This window comes from Polypterus senegalus, chromosome 8, assembly GCF_016835505.1.
Source record: "Polypterus senegalus isolate Bchr_013 chromosome 8, ASM1683550v1, whole genome shotgun sequence".
NCBI lineage: Eukaryota > Metazoa > Chordata > Cladistia > Polypteriformes > Polypteridae > Polypterus > Polypterus senegalus.
The window spans coordinates 165,025,106-165,044,353 of record NC_053161.1 but is presented as its reverse complement, the minus strand read 5'-3'; the positions used below and the strand labels follow the sequence as shown (position 1 = coordinate 165,044,353).

Below are 19,248 nucleotides of genomic sequence, written 5' to 3'. Positions count from 1 at the left end.
TATCTATCTATCTATCTATCTATCTATCTATCTATCTATCTATCTATCTATCTATCTATCTATCTATCTATCTAGGTAGAGAAAATTTGGCAGGCATTTCTTTCAGGGTACGCAATTAAGAAGGATTTCTATGCAGACAGCAGAGATGCAGAGAAGGAAGACAGGAGGGACCTATAAGTATCCAGGAGGAATGGTAGTTTCTTCTTATGCAAAATTTATATCAATATTTATATCAAAATGCAAAAGAAGACACCAAGAATTTTACTAAAATTTACAGGAATTAAAAGTGTAGAAAGAAAAAAAAAAAACAGGAATTTTGCATGTCTTATCCTAATTAAAAAAAATACTCAGTCCATGGGTAGACCACAGCCTTAGAGTTTTCACAAAACAATAGGTCTGTGGCAGCCACAAACTAACGCAGCTCCTGTATTGACTCCGTTGGTTTAATAGGCTCCATTAAGGCAGCCAGACACTGAGCCACCCAGCCTCTCTCCATCTCCAGCGCATTGTCGCTCAGCTGTCACGTGAACCTATGGCGGCCTCAGGCTGACGTCATCCATGGAGACAGATGCTGAAGCCACGCAGCTGCTGCAGCCTCTGCCTCGCGTTGTCAAACACTACAGGAAGGAGGAGTGTTGTTGAGTGATGCAGAAGTGTGAACGAGTTCAGAAAGAACCCTAACGCCGAGAGACAGACGGTAAGTGTTCTGGGTTATGGAGACACACTTTATGACTATGTGAGTTTTCATTCGCTCTACTCAGAATTACCGCGAGTGAATCCCCCTGTGGCCACCTGCGTGCTGTTGCTGTTCATTGGTATCTGTGGTTCACTTCACGTGGTTGAGTCCCGTTTTTACTTCAGATCACCCGGACACACCGCCGGCTCCTATCCATTCCTTTCTGGGTATTCTTTTTGTCGTTTTCTTCTCAAATCGCCGAACTCGAGGAGACGGATATTCCGTACGCATGGCGCTTTGATTTCTGCTTTTGGTTCTCCTTCGTCATTCCGCGGTGTTCAGTTCAAAGACAATCGGTGAGCTGGTGACAGGCCGGCCGTTTAAACAGCAGTGAGGTGTCACTCGGTCTTTACCCGTCTGATCTGTTTTTGTTTAGTTCGCTTTTCTCTTTTACTGGAGTCCATGGCCGTCTTAGGGAATGTGAGCTAAGAACGAATACTAGGATATAGTGACAGAAAACTGAAGGGCTGCCCTTTGGAGTATGAATTGTATGTTAATAACTGGCAAAGGATGGCCATCAGTATCTGTATTTACACACACGGCCTCAAAACTACATACAGCAAACATTTACATGCATTGCATGGATGGACACTTAAATGTGTGTCTTTTTTCCCTTTTCTTTTTAACTTGTATCAAATATGACAAGAGTCCCGTATTTCAGTGCTAAAACCAAACCAGTGATGTCTGTTAGTGAGTATTAGAGAAGCTAATAGAGATTTGTGGTTTGTGTTACTGCCTCACAGTTCCAGCAGGCTGAATCTGAATCTCTTTCTGTTCTCTATGCAGTTTCCATGTCTGTTCTTTTATCCTAATTTTCTCCACTTCTCTTAACCTGCCCAGGTTTAGTGGCCTAGCAAATCTAACAGCCTGGTGTGGCCGTGAACTTGAACGCAAGTGTACCCTGTAATAGTCTACAGCTGGCTCCTGCCCTTTTCATCAAAAATCCCAATAATGTCTATTTGTGTTTGTTTTGTACTGTTACATGGTGGTGAGATGTTAACTAAGTCGCATCTAGCAAATAGCTTTATAATGCAGAGCCCAGCCAGGCTGTGTGGGTCACCCCATGTGTCACTCTTAGGTGAACACCACTGTCAGGACTGGCATCCATCTTCTGGGCAAGACCCACTTTTATATAATTAGAATATTCATGAAGGTAAAAAATGGGCTGTTCTTAGTCTGGCCCCTCCCCTTTTGGTTACCCATGGCAAACTGGTCCATCAGGACCCGAAATCTCCAGACAATGGAGCTCTAAGGAAGACTGAGGCACACAAGGCCTCCACCATGCCAAGGTTGCAGTACAGGGAGGTGCTGCTATTTAATAGGAGTTTATTACTGTGTTAATTAACTAAACTGTTTATGATAATGTGTGTTTGCATGAAACATGTACTTCCACAAGCTGATAAACGTAACACTGGGGTTTGAGTTGCTGAAAACCGTAATAAAGTTCTGCTTTAGAGATTTTATTGTGAAGCCTGTAAACGTTCATCATGACTTTTACCATTTAGCTGTGGTCCTCTGTCATTAAGCCCCCCTTGTTCAGATCTTTAATTTTGTAAACCCTCTGCTGATGCCTATTTCCTCTTTCATACATGAGTCTTAGTGAGTCTTCACTAACATTGATGTTATGGATGTGGATAGAATCAGTTCATATTAGCAAATAGTTAAATTAGGAGGTTAGGAGATGAGTACAATAATTAAAATTGCACAACATTGCTGGTTTACTGGGTATTTTACTACACTTGTTCAGTGAGAGTGTAAATTTTAGTTCTCTTTAAATTTGGGATTAAAACATTAAGAAATGTGCGTCTGTTTTTCTAATTATGAAGTCCTTTCACTGCAATCAGACTGTCCAGTGTTGTGGAGAGCACTTCTTCAGAAACAACACGCAGACTTTTTAGCTAGGCAGTCAGATGAGACTTTATTGCACAGCATATAAAATCATAGCACAGCTCTCAGTTCAATGATGTGAGGCCAGTAGTCCGGGTGTGGCTCATATTTATCTCCAATTCGAATCACCACACATCTCTGCTTCCTACATTTTTCTCATCTTCCACTTCACGTTATTTTCATAATAATGACCTCGTTCTGTACCTTTTTCCATAACAGTTACCTGGTCTTGTAGACTTTCCCCTAATAATCACAAATCTTTTCAGATCAATCATCTCGACTTGAAGGTTGTACCTGTCGCCTGGCCCAGAGATGACCGTCACCTAACCATCTTTTACATTCCTAATCTTCAGCTAGTAAAAACTGGTGGCGTTTCAGTTAATCAGTTCTCTCCACTAAGTCAGAAACTGAACTGCTCAGTTAATAATTGCTTGTTGGACCAGCATCCCTTAAGACTAAAATCCTAGGCAAGCTGTGCCGGTAAGTGCAGCCCGCAGCCTTACTGAGAAGGGCCAAGCTGTGGATGGCCTTGAGCAAACAAGCATAGTGCTTCCTAACTGCTAGGCAGAAAGACAAATCCACGCCTTTAACAATTCAATCTTACACAGTAAGGCCAGCTGGCATGATACATTTTACTGTAACCTGATTATGTATTGATTCATGAAGTAACGTTGACATATTATAGACTTAAATGCTATCTAAAACATATAAATGTGCTGACGTGAAAACCTGCAAAAGTGGGCAGATGAGAATTTTAAGATTAAGAATCAATGCGCCTTATTATTAGTCAGTCAGTCATCGTCCAACCCGCTATATCCTAACACAGGGTCTGCTGGAGCCAAACCCAGCCAGCACAGGGTGCAAGGCAGGAACAAATCCCGGGCAGGGTGCCAGCCCACCACAGGACACACCCACACCCACTAGGGACAATTAAGGATCACCAATGCACCTAACCTGCATGTCTTTGGACTGTGGGAAGAAACCCACGCAGACACGGGGAGAACATGCAGACTCCACGCAGGGGGGACTTGGGAAGCGAACCCGGGTCTCCTAACTGCGAGGCAGCAGCACTACCACTGCGCCACTGTGCCGCCCCTTATTATTCGTTTTAGAGTTACTAGCTTTTAAAAGTAGCTTTAACGGCCCCAATTGATTTTAGTGTTAGGGTCCTGTCTTTTGCAGCGCCTGCCTGTCTCTCTTCAGTTGTTATGTTTCAAGCCTCAGTGAATCAAAGATATTTTGTTCTCCGAGAGATAAACAGACTTTGTTTTGAGAAAATAGCTGCTGGGCCTTTAGCTGACAGAAGACTAAACACGTTCCCAGACGCCCGATCTGGAGAAAACTAAGCAGGATTCCACATTAGCACATATACGTTTAAATATGTTATAATGGCATTCTGAAGACTTTTCAATTCCTCAGGTGATTAATTAAAGCAAAGCTGGCTTCGAGTTATACAAGAGTTTAACAGTTGATTATTACAGGCTTGTGTTTTCCCTCTCTTTAGGAGAAAGCCGCCTGCTCCCATTCCTAGCGCTTGGCCTTGGCGCTGACAAATACAGTGGTGTGAAAAACTATTTGCCCCCTTCCTGATTTCTTATTCTTTTGCATGTTTGTCACACAAAATGTTTCTGATCATCAAACACATTTAACCATTAGTCAAATATAACACAAGTAAACACAAAATGCAGTTTTTAAATGATGGTTTTATTATTTAGGAGAAAAAATCCAAACCTACATGGCCCTGTGTGAAAAAGTAATTGCCCCCTGAACCTAATAACTGGTTGGGCCACCCTTAGCAGCAATAACTGCAATCAAGCGTTTGTGATAACTTGCAATGAGTCTTTTGCAGCGCTCTGGAGGAATTTTGGCCCACTCATCTTTGCAGAATTGTTGTAATTCAGCTTTATTTGAGGGTTTTCTAGCATGAACCGCCTTTTGAAGGTCATGCCATAGCATCTCAATTGGATTCAGGTCAGGACTTTGACTAGGCCACTCCAAAGTCTTCATTTTGTTTTTCTTCAGCCATTCAGAGGTGGATTTGCTGGTGTGTTTTGGGTCATTGTCCTGTTGTAGCACCCAAGATCGCTTCAGCTTGAGTTGACGAACAGATGGCCGAACATTCTCCTTCAGGATTTTTTGGTAGACAGTAGAATTCATGGTTCAATATATCACAGCAAGCCTTCCAGGTCCTGAAGCAGCAAAACAACCCCAGACCATCACACTACCACCACCATATTTTACTGTTGGTGTGATGTTCTTTTTCTGAAATGCTGTGTTCCTTTTACGCCAGATGTAACAGGACATTTGCCTTCCAAAAAGATCAACTTTTGTCTCATCAGTCCACAAGGTATTTTCCCAAAAGTCTTGGCAATCATTGAGATGTTTCTTAGCAAAATTGAGACGAGCCCTAATGTTCTTTTGCTTAACAGTGGTTTGCATCTTGGAAATCTGCCATGCAGGCCATTTTTGCCCAGTCTCTTTCATATGGTGGAGTCGTGAACACTGACCTTAATTGAGGCAAGTGAGGCCTGCAGTTCTTTAGACGTTGTCCTGGGGTCTTTTGTGATCTCTCGGATGAGTCGTCTCTGCGCTCTTGGGGTAATTTTGGTCGGCCGGCCACTCCTGGGAAGGTTCACCACTGTTCCATGTTTTTGCCATTTGTGGATAATGGCTCTCACTGTGGTTTGCTGGAGTCCCAAAGCTTTAGAAATGGCTTTATGACCTTTACCAGACTGATAGATCTCAATTACTTCTGTTCTCATTTGTTCCTGAATTTCTTTGGATCTTGGCATGATGTCTAGCTTTTGAGGTGCTTTTGGTCTACTTCTCAGTGTCAGGCAGCTCCTATTGAAGTGATTTCTTGATTGAAACAGGTGTGGCAGTAATCAGGCCTGGGGGTGGCTATGGAAATTGAACTCAGGTGTGATACACCACAGTTAGGTTATTTTTTAACAAGGGGGCAATTACTTTTTCACACAGGGCCATGTAGGTTTGGATTTTTTTTTCTCCCTAAATAATAAAAACCATCATTTAAAAACTGCATTTTGTGTTTACTTGTGTTATATTTGACTAATGGTTAAATGTGTTTGATGATCAGAAACATCTTGTGTGACAAACATGCAAAAGAATAAGAAATTAGGAAGGGGGCAAATAGTTTTTCACACCACTGTAGGTGATAGTGTGAGGCTGAGTATAATAGTGCAGCTGCCCGCTTTTACAGGCTTTCACGTTGGCACGTTTACATGTGTTTAGACAAAGGATTTAAATCTACATGTCAACACTGCTTCATGAGTCTGTGTAATAATTTACTTACTACGGTATATAAGAGTTCATTGCTAAAGGCTTGGATTTTCTCTTTCTTCCAAGCGGACAGGAAGCACTGTGCTTGTCTGCTCAAGGCTGTTCACAGCTTAGTTCTCATCAGTGAAGATAGGCAGCTGTGTCAGAAAGCAACAACACGCATGATTTTAGCCTTATGGGATGCTGGTGCAACAAGTAATTATTAATTGAGCAGTTCAGTTTCTCACCCTGATCCTAACTTAATGATGAGGATTGATTAATTAAAAGGCTACCAGTTTTTATTAACTCAGGATCAGGAATGTGCAAATGTGAGGAATGTAAAGGATAATTAGGTTTTTCTGAGGTGAAACTCCGTTCCCAAAGTCGCATCGGAATGCACAGGAGGTCTCTTGGGTAGGGAGAAGGCACTGCCATTCCAAACTTGAAGCCATTGCCCCTCATCCCAGCATTTGTTTAAGGGCCATATCTGGTTACAGATGGCGGATGGGGTCGTTAGAGTTATCTGCTTGTTTGCTGTTTTTGTCCAGTCTGCCTTGTGGGCTTTGGAGTTGGGTTAAGCTCTGGGGATGTGTAACGCTGGAATGCCACTGTGATGAGAGTCACTTAACGCAATCCCAATAGACATTTTAGATTCACCGACAAAAGCGCGATAGATATATGCGCCCCGACAAAACCGTGACGGACAAATGAGCGCCGACAAACCCGCTAACTGGTTTTCGACAAATGCGCACCGACAAAATCGCCACAACAAAATCGCGAGAGAGGCCAAGAGAGTGGGATGCCCTTGCTGCAATTCTTCCTACATATGCAGGGCGTGATGTTAAGGACTATCTGTGTGCCGTGCTGATGGCATGCCGCGTCTCATAATATTGACTTCTAAAATAAACATTATTATATATGCTTTAGATTAGTAATCCATATTTAATGAAACTTTCGAGATTTTTGTCGGCACGTTTTAATCGACGATATTTTGTCAGCGTGCATATGTCTATCGTGCAAATGTCAGGTTCCAGACATTTTATGCTGTGTTGGATTAGATTTTGGTTAACTCCAGATTACATAAATCATTAGTCTTTAAAGGTAATTTATTTTCTCATACTTGGAGTCAATGGGCAGTTACAAATACTTCTGTCTATTATAAAAAAAAAATCAACAAGACGTGATCTTCTCAGGAGACAATTTGACGCCCCACGAGACGAAAGGACTGCTGCTGTACAGGCTTTTAAATGATCAACACACAGCGCAACAAGCAAAACACGCAGCTCGGTAGCAGCAGCAGCAAGCCAGCAGATGATCCAAACGCATCCCTCCCCACCTTCCTTCACAACAGCGGAAAGAGATTGGATATATTGTTCGGATTTAAAATTTAAGTCAGAGACTTCTAGATCATCTAATTCATGTTGCCAGCGAGAATGAAAAGATTCCAAAAACGTTGGCATGGTATGAAGTCCTGTGAGACGGAGACTTTTAACATGAGATTCTTTCAAATCATGCCCTACTTACAACTATTTCAAACAAGACTACAGTCATCTAACCTCAGTCGAGTCCTGCGCTCTCAGCTCTTATAAATTTTATCAGGATAATAATTCTATACGTTCTTGATGACATATCAACAACTAAGCGAAGAAGAAAGAGCATGGACAAACATTCGAAAAAAGTCGTCTCATTTATTAGAGAGAAAGAAACGATATTCACTCCCAGGCCAGTTATACGTTGTGTCGTCACGATGTAAGTCCAAACGTGGAAGCAAAATATAACGCGATATTGATGAAAAGTTAATTCCAAATTTTGTTTTTACAAAAGTCTTAAAGTAAAAGGGAAAATAATACATATGTAACAATTCCCATGCAAATAACAAGCTCTTTAAATTGTATATCCGGGAAACCCGGGGGTGGGCGAGCGAAGCGAGCAGGGGGCAGAGCCCCCTAGTCTCTAATAATATTTACTCTTAGACATTTGCTTATACACCAGGTGCTGACCATGGTATGCTAATCACATTTTTTTAAACTGTTTAATTATATTATCCCAATTGCTATACCGGTTAAACCCAAACCACTTTCAATTCATAATAATCATGCAGTATTTCCATTAATACAAATATTCAATTAATACGTTTCTTATGAAAAGGGTTAATTTGCCTTGCAATGCTTGCAGATAATTAGCTTTTCCTTCTCTACCTTCCATAACTCCATGGCTCAAATCCTCTGTGAAAGACGCGGCTGCAGAAAAGAGGAGGAAGAATTCAAGTATTTAGTTGTCAAGCAACTGGACGGACTGTGGCCAGTTAAAGTGGGCTCCGGCAAAGAACATCGAGCCCTGCAGAGTAAAAGTGTGACAAAATTTCTCTCTGGTGAGGATTTAAGCAGGTTTTGGGGTCCAATACCCCAAAGCAAAAGAGACAAGGTCTAGAACTCTTGGTCACAGGTAGATGGATGCCTTCTGCAAATCACGACCCACAATGATCTTTTGGTGTCAGCCGTTACCAGCTCAGTTGAGTTGTTAGCATCAGGGACCTGGGATGCCTTTGACTGAAATGTAAGCACGTTCTCCAGTAGTCCACTGGTTGATGGCCTGATCCACGACTTGACGCCCCCTCTGGTATGGGTGGTTTCTCCTTGGAGTCGGATGATTGGTTTGTCTGCAGACCTTTAATCACAGCCCAATCTCCTGGTTCAACTTCAAAAGCTGCCATCTACGATTTACTAGGAAAAAATAACAGGTGTAAAGATTTAAAAATTTTCACTTAATATTAGTCAGCATTGCAGTTGTTCGTTGGTAACTACTTACGGATCCCATCAATAATGTCTCATAAGGTGTCAGACCTACTTTGTTGGGGGTCCCCCTTATCAGAAGTATTGCTAGCGGTAAAACGGATGGTCATTTCAATCGAGTCTGTGCTTGTGTCTGGCCAATTTGCTTTTAATGATCAAAATGAATTATAAAGGTGATGAGCACAATGCTGAGGTTTCCTCTCAATTTGGTTATTTATATTCAAGAATGAATACTTATAACTGTATACTGTTTGACTGCTTTTTGCAAATTCCACTCAATTGAAAACTTATCATAACAAGTAAATCATTACAAAAATAAAAGCAATCTTAATATATATGAAAGGAAAAGTACTCAATAATAAATCTTTACAAAAATTGATCTCATAGTATTTAGATTATCAGCACATAACTGAAAAATGGCTTCAAAAATTAAAATTTACTATAACAGTCCCCAGATTGACACTTGTCAGTTTTGCCATTACAGTATCATATTAATTTAAGAGGAAATGTGGAGGAAAAGCATATCAGGCAGTAGAAACCCTGTCACCGATCCCATTAATATAACATCTCAAGAGCCGAATGCCACAATCCTCTCACAGAGAATATATATACAGTGCATCCAGAAAGTATTCACAGCGCATCACTTTTTCCACATTTTGTTATGTTACAGCCTTATTCCAAAATGGATTAAATTCATTTTTTTCCTCAGAATTCTACACACAACACCCCATAATGACAACGTGAAAAAAGTTTACTTGAGGTTTTTGCAAATTTATTAAAAACAAAAAAACTGAGAAATCCCATGTACATAAGTATTCACAGCCTTTACTCAATACTTTGTCGATGCACCTTTGGCAGCAATTACAGCCTCAAGTCTTTTTGAATTTGATGCCACAAGCTTGGCACACCTATCCTTGGCCAGTTTCGCCCATTCCTCTTTGCTGCACCTCTCAAGCTCCATCAGGTTGGATGGGAAGCGTCGGTGCACAGCCATTTTAAGATCTCTCCAGAGATGTTCAATCAGGTTCAAGTCTGGGCTCTGGCTGGGCCACTCAAGGACATTCACAGAGTTGTCCTGAAGCCACTCCTTTGATATCTTGGCTGTGTGCTTAGGGTCGTTGTCCTGCTGAAAGATGAACCGTCGCCCCAGTCTGAGGTCAAGAGCGCTCTGGAGCAGGTTTTCATCCAGGATGTCTCTGTACATTGCTGCAGTCATCTTTCCCTTTATCCTGACTAGTCTCCCAGTTCCTGCTGCTGAAAAACATCCCCACAGCATGATGCTGCCACCACCATGCTTCACTGTAGGGATGGTATTGGCCTGGTGATGAGTGACGCCTGGTTTCCTCCAAATGTGACGCCTGGCATTCACACCAAAGAGTTCAATCTTTGTCTCATCAGACCAGAGAATTTTGTTTCTCATGGTCTGAGAGTCCTTCAGGTGCCTTTCAGCAAACTCCAGGTGGGCTGCCATGTGCCTTTTACTAAGGAGTGGCTTCCGTCTGGCCACTCTACCATACAGGCCTGATTGGTGGATTGCTGCAGAGATGGTTGTCCTTCTGGAAGGTTCTCCTCTCTCCACAAACGACCTCTGGAGCTCTGACAGAGTGACCATCGGGTTATTGGTCAACTCCCTAACTAAGGCCCTTTTCCCCCGATCGCTCAGTTTAGATGGCCGGCCAGATCTAGGAAGAGTCCTGGTGGTTTTGAACTTACGGATGATGGAGGCCACTGTGCTCATTGGGACCTTCAAAGCAGCAGAAATGTTTCTGTAACCTTCCCCAGATTTGTGCCTCGAGACAATCCTGTCTCGGAGGTCTACAGACAATTTCTTTTGACTTCATGCTTGGTTTGTGCTCTGACATGAACTGTCAACTGTGGGACCTTCTATAGACAGGTTTGTGCCTTTTCAAATCACGTCCAATCAACTGAATTTACCACAGGTGGACTCCAGTGAAGCTGCAGAAACATCTCAAGGATGATCAGGGAAACAGGATGCACCTGAGCTCAATTTGGAGCTTCATGGCAAAGGCTGTGAATACTTATGTACATGTGATTTCTCAGTTTTTTTATTTTTAATAAATTTGCAAAAACCTCAAGTAAACTTTTTTCACGTTGTCATCATGGGGTGTTGTGTGTAGAATTCTGAGGAAAAAAATGAATTTAATCCATTTTGGAATAAGGCTGTAACATAACAAAATGTGGAAAAAGTGTTGCAATGTGAATACTTTCCAGATGCACTGTATTTTCAGGAATAGAAAACAAACAAAAGAAAAGAGAAGGTTGATTGTTATGGAAGTTATTAGTTAAAGAGCCATGTTCTGTGGAGATTCCTGTAAAATGCAAGAATATTTCAGCCAATTATACTGAAATACAAATTTGTCTCCATGTACCCTTCCCCTATATGGATGACAATACAGTATATACCAGTGTCCTCCAGAGAACATCTCTCAGTCAACATAGCAAGCAGAAGTCAAGAAAGAAATTTTTAGTTATTTTTAGAGATGAGGTAAAAAAAAAAAGTCACACCCCACATTTCTCTAATTATAAGACATTGTTCAAATATGTACAGCCTTAAAAACATTTTTTCCTCTAATGCAAGAAATTTATATTTGACCATATCTAAGATTAACAAGGTAAATGGTATAAAATATTTTAATTGCTTCTCACTCAAAGTCTCTTAAATTATTCCAAAGTTCACTTAGATCAGCAGGGCGGCATGGTGGCATAGTGGTAGCGCTGCTGCCTCGCAGTTAGGAGACCCGGGTTTGCATGTTGTCCCCGTGTCTGCGTGGGTTTCTTCCGGGTGCTCCAGTTTCCTCCCACAGTCCAAAGACATACAGGCTAGGTGCATTGGCAATCCTAAATTGTCCCTAGTGCATGCTTGGTGTGTGTGTGTGCCCTGTGGTGGACTGGTGCCCAGCCTAGGGTTTGTTTCCTGCCTTGCGCCCTGTGTTGGCTGGGATTGGCTCCAGTAGACCCCCGTGACCCTGTGGTAGGATATAGCGGCTTGGATAATGGATGGATAATAAATGACTGACTGACTGACTGACTTAGATCAGCAAAAATGATCTTGAAATCCATTTATCAACACCTAGTAACCTGCCATCCCATCTAAAGCTTAAAGTTCCTTTAGGTAACACTTTACATTGAGTGTGTGTTAAAGGTGTTTTCACCATTTAAAAAAGATCTTAAAATATCAAACCTATGGAGTTATCACTGCAATTCTCCATTAAAATTGCCCAGACCATGGAACATCTGTTACATAGTTGTTGTTACATACCCTAATGTTTTTATTACATTTTGAAAGTACAGATACAATGTAACTATGTAAGTTCCTAGAGAAGTCCTGACGGACCAAGGGACGCCTTTTACCTCGAAAACGTTCAAGGAGACTGCCAAGTTACTGAAGATAAAGCATTTAAAGACCTCGGTGTATCATCCTCAAACCGATGGGTTAGTGGAGAGATTTAACCAAACTCTCAAACAGATGTTACGTAAGGTGGTCAGCAAGGATGGGAGGAATTGGGACCAACTCCTCCCCCTCGTCCTCTTTGCCTACTGTGAAGTTCCCCAAGCCTCTATGGGCTTCTCTCTGTTTAAATTATTGTACGGAAGACAGCCCCGGGGTATATTAGATATTTTAAAAGAGGGCTGGGAAGGAGAGGCACTAACCTCAACAAATATTCTGGAGTATATTGCCCAATTGCGCAATAGATTTGATACAATTAGACCCATTCTTAAAAGTCATATGGAGGAGGCGCAAGCAGCACAGGCCCGCCTTTATGACCGTGGCATGACTCTCCAGGAGTTCCGTCCGGGGGATCGCGTCATGGTGTTGGTGCCTACTTCTCACTCCAAGTTGCTCGCACATTGGCTGGGCCCTTACGAAATTAAGAAGAGGAAGGGTTTGGTCGACTATTTGGTGAAACAACCTAATCATCGACCAAGCAAGCGGGTGTATCATGTAAACCTGCTGAAACCATGGAAGGAGAGGGACCCCGATCCCTCCTCCGGTCAGCCCCGTTCCCTTAATTTCGGCGAGCAGCTATCTCCCAGACAGAGGCAGGAGCTCGAAGCAGCTATCTGCTCCATCCCAGAGGTGGTGAGTGAACAGCCCGGTCGGACCTCTCTGATTGCGCATGACATACTGACTGACCCGGGGGTGATCGTCCGAGAGCGGCCCTACAGACTCCCGGAGGCAAAGAAAGCGGAGGTGGAACTGGAAATCAAGTGAATGCTGGAACTAGGAGTGATCGAGGAGAGTAGTAGTCCCTGGTCCAGCCCCATCGTCTTGATTGCTAAGCCCGACGGCAGTTGGAGGTTTTGCAATGACTTCCGTCGGCTTAACCAGGTTTCCTGGTTTGATGCTTATCCCATGCCTCGCGTGGACGACCTCCTCGAGAGACTGGGACCAGCCAAATTCCTAACCACACCTGACATGACAAAGGGGTACTGGCAGGTTCCTTTAACGGAGTCCGCGAAGGAAAAAAACGCATTTAGCACTCCTAGCGGACACTGGCAGTATCGTGTCCTTCCATTCGGGATACACGGGGTGCCTGTGACTTTTCAGCGTCTGGTGGACAAAGTGCTCCGACCCCATAACTCGTTTTGTGCTGCCTATCTGGATGACGTCATCATCTATTCCAGCACATGGAAGGAACACCTACAGCACGTCACAGCAGTATTGAGGACATTGGGGGAGGCGGGGCTTCAAATCAACCACAAGAAATGTTTCTTCGGATTTAGAGAAGCCAAATATTTGGGCTACCTAGTGGGCCGGGGTACTGTGAGGCCACAGTGTTCCAAGTTACAAGCCATACTGACCTGGCCCCGTTCGCAGACCAAGCGGCAGGTCCAATCCTTTCTCGGTTTGGCTGGGTACTACCACCGGTTTGTGCCTCGCTTCTCCGAGAGAGCGGCGCCCTTGACCGACTTGACGGACGCTTCGGACACAGGCTTGGGAGCCGTGTTGAGCCAAAGCGTCGACGGTGTTGAACACCCCATAATGTACCTGAGCCGGAAACTGTTGGACCGGGAGACCAGGTATGCGGCGGTGGAGAAGGAAGCTCTGGCGATCAAATGGGCGGTGACTCAGCTGCGGTACTACCTCTTGGGTCGCGTGTTCACTCTGGTGATGGATCATGCACCTGTGAAGTGGATGGCCCTTCACAGGGAGTAGAATCCACGGGTCACGAGGTGGTTTCTTGACCTGCAGCAGTACAAGTTTTCGCTCATGCCAACGCCGATGCCCTCTCCCGGGCCCACGACCTCTCGGTGCAGGACGCCCGATCCGACGGGTCTGGGCTGAGGGGGGAGTCTTGTCACACACATGTATATGGGAGGCAGCTGAAGGGCTTAGAGAGGACTGATTATACATCTACCCGGGGGGGGCGGGGTACGCTAACGCTCTTTCTGAGTTCTCTACAGGTCTTTCCCGGGAAATCCCACCAGGAGCCGCCACCTCGAAGCGGGACACATCACTTCAGGTCCCGGCCCCGAGGACGACATCACCTCCGGTCCCGGCCCCGAGGATGACATCACTTCCAGCCCCGGGCCCGAGGACGGCATCACTTCCGGTTCCGGCACAGAGGACAACATCAATTCCGCCCTCTGTCCTATAAAGCCTCCTGCCTTTGCTCTGGGAGGCAGTTCTGTTTTGGACTCCGTTTTGTAAACTTGACTCTGATGAATCAATTGCTTTTGCAGCCAGGAAACCGGATTAAACGGGTGGCTGACCCAAACCTTGCCATGCCTCAAGTCTCTTCTTATTACAACAGTAAGTACGGAGTAATAACTCATAGTTACACTGTACTTATACAGGTAATTACATAGTAGTTACAGTGTAATTATGGACACTTAATATAAAGTGTTACCTTCCTTTACATATATCTTAAGTAGTATTTATTTTTTCTTTCTTTACTAATTACTAGGGGGTAAATCCCCCTGCTCGCTTTGCTTGCCCACCCCACCGGGGGCACGCTTCACGCTAGCCACTTCGCATCTCTGCCGCTCACTTTGTGAAAGGTTGTGGCTGAACGCACACTAAGGAGATGCAGACGGATCGGGTGCTGGCTTGCTGCTGCTGCTACCAAGCTGCGTGTTCTGCTTGTTGGGCTGCGTGTCGATAATTTAAAAGCCTGTACAGCAGCTGTCCTTTTATCTCACTTCCTTGTCTCGCGGGACTTCAAAGTGACTTGCCGAGATGATCACGTCTCGATCCAAGATTTTTTTATTATAATAGATAGATTTTACTGATTAAAGTACCATATACATTTCTACCTAAGCCTTTAGAATCTTAACAAAAATGTCTAGATTGTTTCATTAAAGCATCAAATTATAAAAGTGAACCTTTCATCAGCTTTGTAGTCATACATCATTTTATTGTGTATGATATTTAAAATATGTAAGGTACTTGTAACACAAGAAGGGGATGAGAAAAGAAATCAATCTATCAAAGTGTCTTGTATTACAAAATTTTTTTTTTTAAATATCCTCTAGGAAGTTAGAGGAGACCCTGGAGAGGTGGAGATATGCTTTAGAGAGGAGAGGAATGAAGGTCAGTAGGACCACCAAGACAGAATACATGTGTGTAAATGAGAGGGAGGTCAGTGGAATGGTGAGGATGCAGGGAGTACAGTTGGCTAAGGTAGGATGAGTTTAAATACTTGGGATCAACAGTACAGAGTAATGGGGATTGTGGAAGAGAGGTGAAAAAGAGAATGCAGGCAGGGAGGAATGGGTGAAGAAGAATGTCAGGAGTAATTTGTGACAGATGGATATCAGCAAAAGTGGTAGGGAAGGTCTACAGGACGGTAGTGAGACCAGCCAGGTTATATGGGTTGAAGAAGGTGGCACTGACCAGAAAGCAGGAGACAGAGGTGGAGGTGGCAGAGTTAAAGATGCTAAGATTTGCATTGGGTGTGACGAGGATGGACAGGATTAGAAATGAGGACATTAGAGGGTCAGCTCAAGTTGGACGGATGGGAGACAAAGTCAGAGAGGCGAGATTGTGTTGGTTTGGACATGTGCAGAGGAGAGATGAGGGGTATATTGGGAGAAGGATGTTAAGGATAGAGCTGCCAGGGAAGAGGAAGGCCTAAGAGAAGGTTTATGGATGTGGTGAGAGAAGACATGCAGGTGATGGGTGTAACAGAACAAGATGACGAGGACAGAAAGACATGGAAGAAGAAGATCCGCAATTGGCAACCCCTAATGGGAGCAGCCGAAAGAAGAAGAAGGAAGTTAGAGCGTTCCCAGCCATATTAAAAATGGAGAATCTGAACCTTTATCAGTTAATCTTCACAGAATGTTGAACTAAGAAAATACTCTAAATGTATTTGTGTTTAATAACATTGATTTCTTCTCCCCATAACCTCCTGCCAAAGCCAGTTGATCTTGCACACTCTTTCTCTGATATCTTCCAAATGTTTCTTGCATCTTTTCCAGAGTGTTGACTGTTTAGAAAAAACACAGTCTACCTTTATGTTAGTAAACCCCCTATTTTTTATGGCATATCTTAGCATGGAACACTACCTGGACTGGAAACCACTGCTAATCTTTAACTTCCTTACTGTTGTAAAGAATGTCTCCTTCCATTTTACTTATTTTTTCTTTTTTTTTTTTTTTTTATTAAACTTATTAAAGATCTTCCCTCCATTTGAGCCTGGCCAGTACTCAAAGAAAAGGGGTGCTCCTACAGTTAATCAATTCTCGTCACTAAATTAGAGTCTGGAGGACCCTCAAATGAGAAACTGAACTACTCCATTAAAAAATTGCTTGTTGCACCAGCATCCATTATGGCTAAAATCCTAGGCTGTTGTGCTGGTAACTACAGCGCGTAGCTTTACTGAGAAGGGCCAGGCTGCGGATGACCTTGAGCAGACAAACATAGTGCTTCCTAACTGCTTGGCAGAAAGAAAAATATAAGCCTTTAAACATTAACTCTTGCATAGTAAGGCCAGCTGGTATGATACATTTTGCTGTAGCTTGATTAGTTATTATTTCAAGAAGTAGCATTGACATATAGACTTTAATGCTGTCTAAAACATGTAAACATGCTAACGTGAAAATCTGCAAAAGTGGACAGCCACACTACTGCATGCAGCCTCATACTATCACCTAGATTATTTGCCTGCGCCGAGGCTGCGCTGCTAGTAGTGGAAGCAGGCGGACTTGAGCTAATTAATGGGCATCTGGTCAAGAGAGGGGAAAAAACACAAGACTGTAATAATCAACTTTTAAACTCTTATACAGCTAGAAGCCAGCTAGTACAATACACTTTGCTTTAATTAATCACTTAAGGAACTGAAAAGTCTTCATATATAAATTTAAATGCCCCTGTATGTGTGAGCTTGTTTAGTCTGGATAGCGTCATCCTCAGAATGATGGACAGCCATGACTGACTGAAAGGCCACAGCAGCCGTGTTCTCATAACAAAAAATGTCTGTTTTTCTCTCAGAGAAGACCATGTCCTTGGTTCACTGAGGCTTGAAACATAACAATTGAAGAGACAGGAACGTACTGCAAAAGACAGGACCCTCATGCTAAAATCAATTTTGGCTACTAAAGCTGCTGCAAGCATAAGCTTTTAATAACTCTGAAACTAATAATAAGGCACATTGATCCTTAATCTAAAATCTCAGTACAGGATCCACACACCCTTAACTTTTGTGCTGAGCATATGCCGTCAGTTCACTAAATGGCATATTTCACTATTCGGGTAGGGGGAGGATACATCAGTCTCCATCACAGTGTTAGCAAACCGCACTGAGGTAGAAGGTGAGCAGCCCTGCAATTACCATACTGGCTTAAAGATTATACATATATATATAACATAATATATATATATATATATATATATATATATATATTTATATATATATTTATATATATATATATATATATATATATATATAAAACAACAACATATATTTATATAGCACATTTTCATACAAACAGTAGCTCAAAGTGCTTTACATAATAAAGAATACAAAAATAAAAGACACAATAAGAAAATAAAATAAGTCAACATTAATTAACATCGAATAAGAGTAAGGTCCAATGGCCAGAGTGGACAGAAAAAACAAAAACAAAAAACTGCTGGAGAAAAAAATAAAATCTGCAGGGATTCCAGACCATGAGACCACCCAGTCCCCTCTGGGCATTCTACCTAACATAAGTGAAACAGTCCTCTTTGGATTTAGGGTTCTCATGGAAGGACTTGATGATGATGATGGTCACATAGACTTCTGGCTTTTAATCCATCCATCATTGTTGGAGCATCATGAAGCTTTGAGTAGGTGGAGGTGGCGCAGGCCACCACCACAAAGAAACCGGAAAAAGAAACAGAAAAGAGAGTAGGGTTCAGTACGGATTTTAGAGCCACCATGAATAGTTATTATGATGAATTGAATATACAGAGTATCAGGATTAAATTAAACTGAAGTTATGAGAAGGCCATGTTAAAATAATGTGTTTTCAGCAGTGTTTTAAAGTGCTCCACTGTATCATCCTGGCGAATTCCTATTGGCAGGCTATTCCAGATTTTAGGTGCATAGCAGCATAAGGCCGCCTCACCACTTCTTTTAAGTTTAGCTTTTGGAATTCTAAGGAGACACTCATTTGAGGATCTGAGGTTACGATTTGGAATATAACGTGTCAGAATTTTAAAGTCAATCCTGAATGACACAGGTAACCAGTGTAGTGACATCAAAACTGGAGAAATGTGTTCGGATTTTCTTTTCCTAGTTAGGATTCTAGCAGCTGCATTCTGCACTCGTTGCAAACGATTTATATCTTTTTTGGGTAGTCCTGAAAGGAGTGCATTACAGTAATCTAGTCGACTGAAAACAAAAGCGTGAATTAATTTCTCAGCATCTTTCAGTGATATAACTTTTGCTATGTTTCTTAAGTGAAAAAATGCTGTCCTAGTGATCTGATTAATATGCGATTTAAAATTCAGATTACAGTCAACAATTACCCCTAAGCTTTTTACCTCCATCTTGACTTTTAATCCTAATGTATCCAGTTTATTTCTAATAGCCTCATTGTATCCATTATTGCCAATCACTAAGATTTCAGTTTTCTCTTTATTTAACTTGAGAAAGTTACTATTCATCCATTCTGAGATACAAGTCAGACATTGTGTTAGTGAATCAAGAGAATCGGGTCATCAGGTGCTATTGATAAGTACAGCTGTGTGTCATCAGCATAGCTGTGGTAGCTCACATTGTGCCCTGAGATAATCTGACCTAACGGAAGCATGTAGATTGAGAATAACAGCGGACCCAGGATAGAGCCTTGTGGAACACCATATTGGATATCATGTGTCTTCGAGTTGTAATTCCCACAACTAACAAAATATTTTCTCCCTGTCAGGTAGGATTCAAACCAATTTAAGACCCTGCCAGAGAGGCCCACCCATTGACTAAGATGATTTCTAAGAATATTATGATCAATGGTGTCAAATGCAGCACTCAGATCTAAGAGGATGAGAACAGATAAACGGCCTCTGTCTGCATTCACTAAAATCATTTACTACTTTAACGAGTGCAG

The 19,248-nt window shown here is 42.5% G+C and overlaps 1 protein-coding gene across 2 annotated transcripts in view; it reads left to right on the top strand.

Moving 5' to 3' along the window:
* Positions 1-578: 578 nt before the first annotated feature.
* Positions 579-19,248, top strand: part of LOC120533272 (gastrula zinc finger protein XlCGF57.1-like) — a 42,613-nt gene continuing 23,943 nt past the window's right edge. For both annotated transcript variants that reach the window (XM_039760082.1, XM_039760081.1), the window contains exon 1: positions 579-697. The gene's annotated coding sequence lies outside the window, so the exon portion shown is untranslated. The remainder of the gene's footprint in view (positions 698-19,248) is intronic.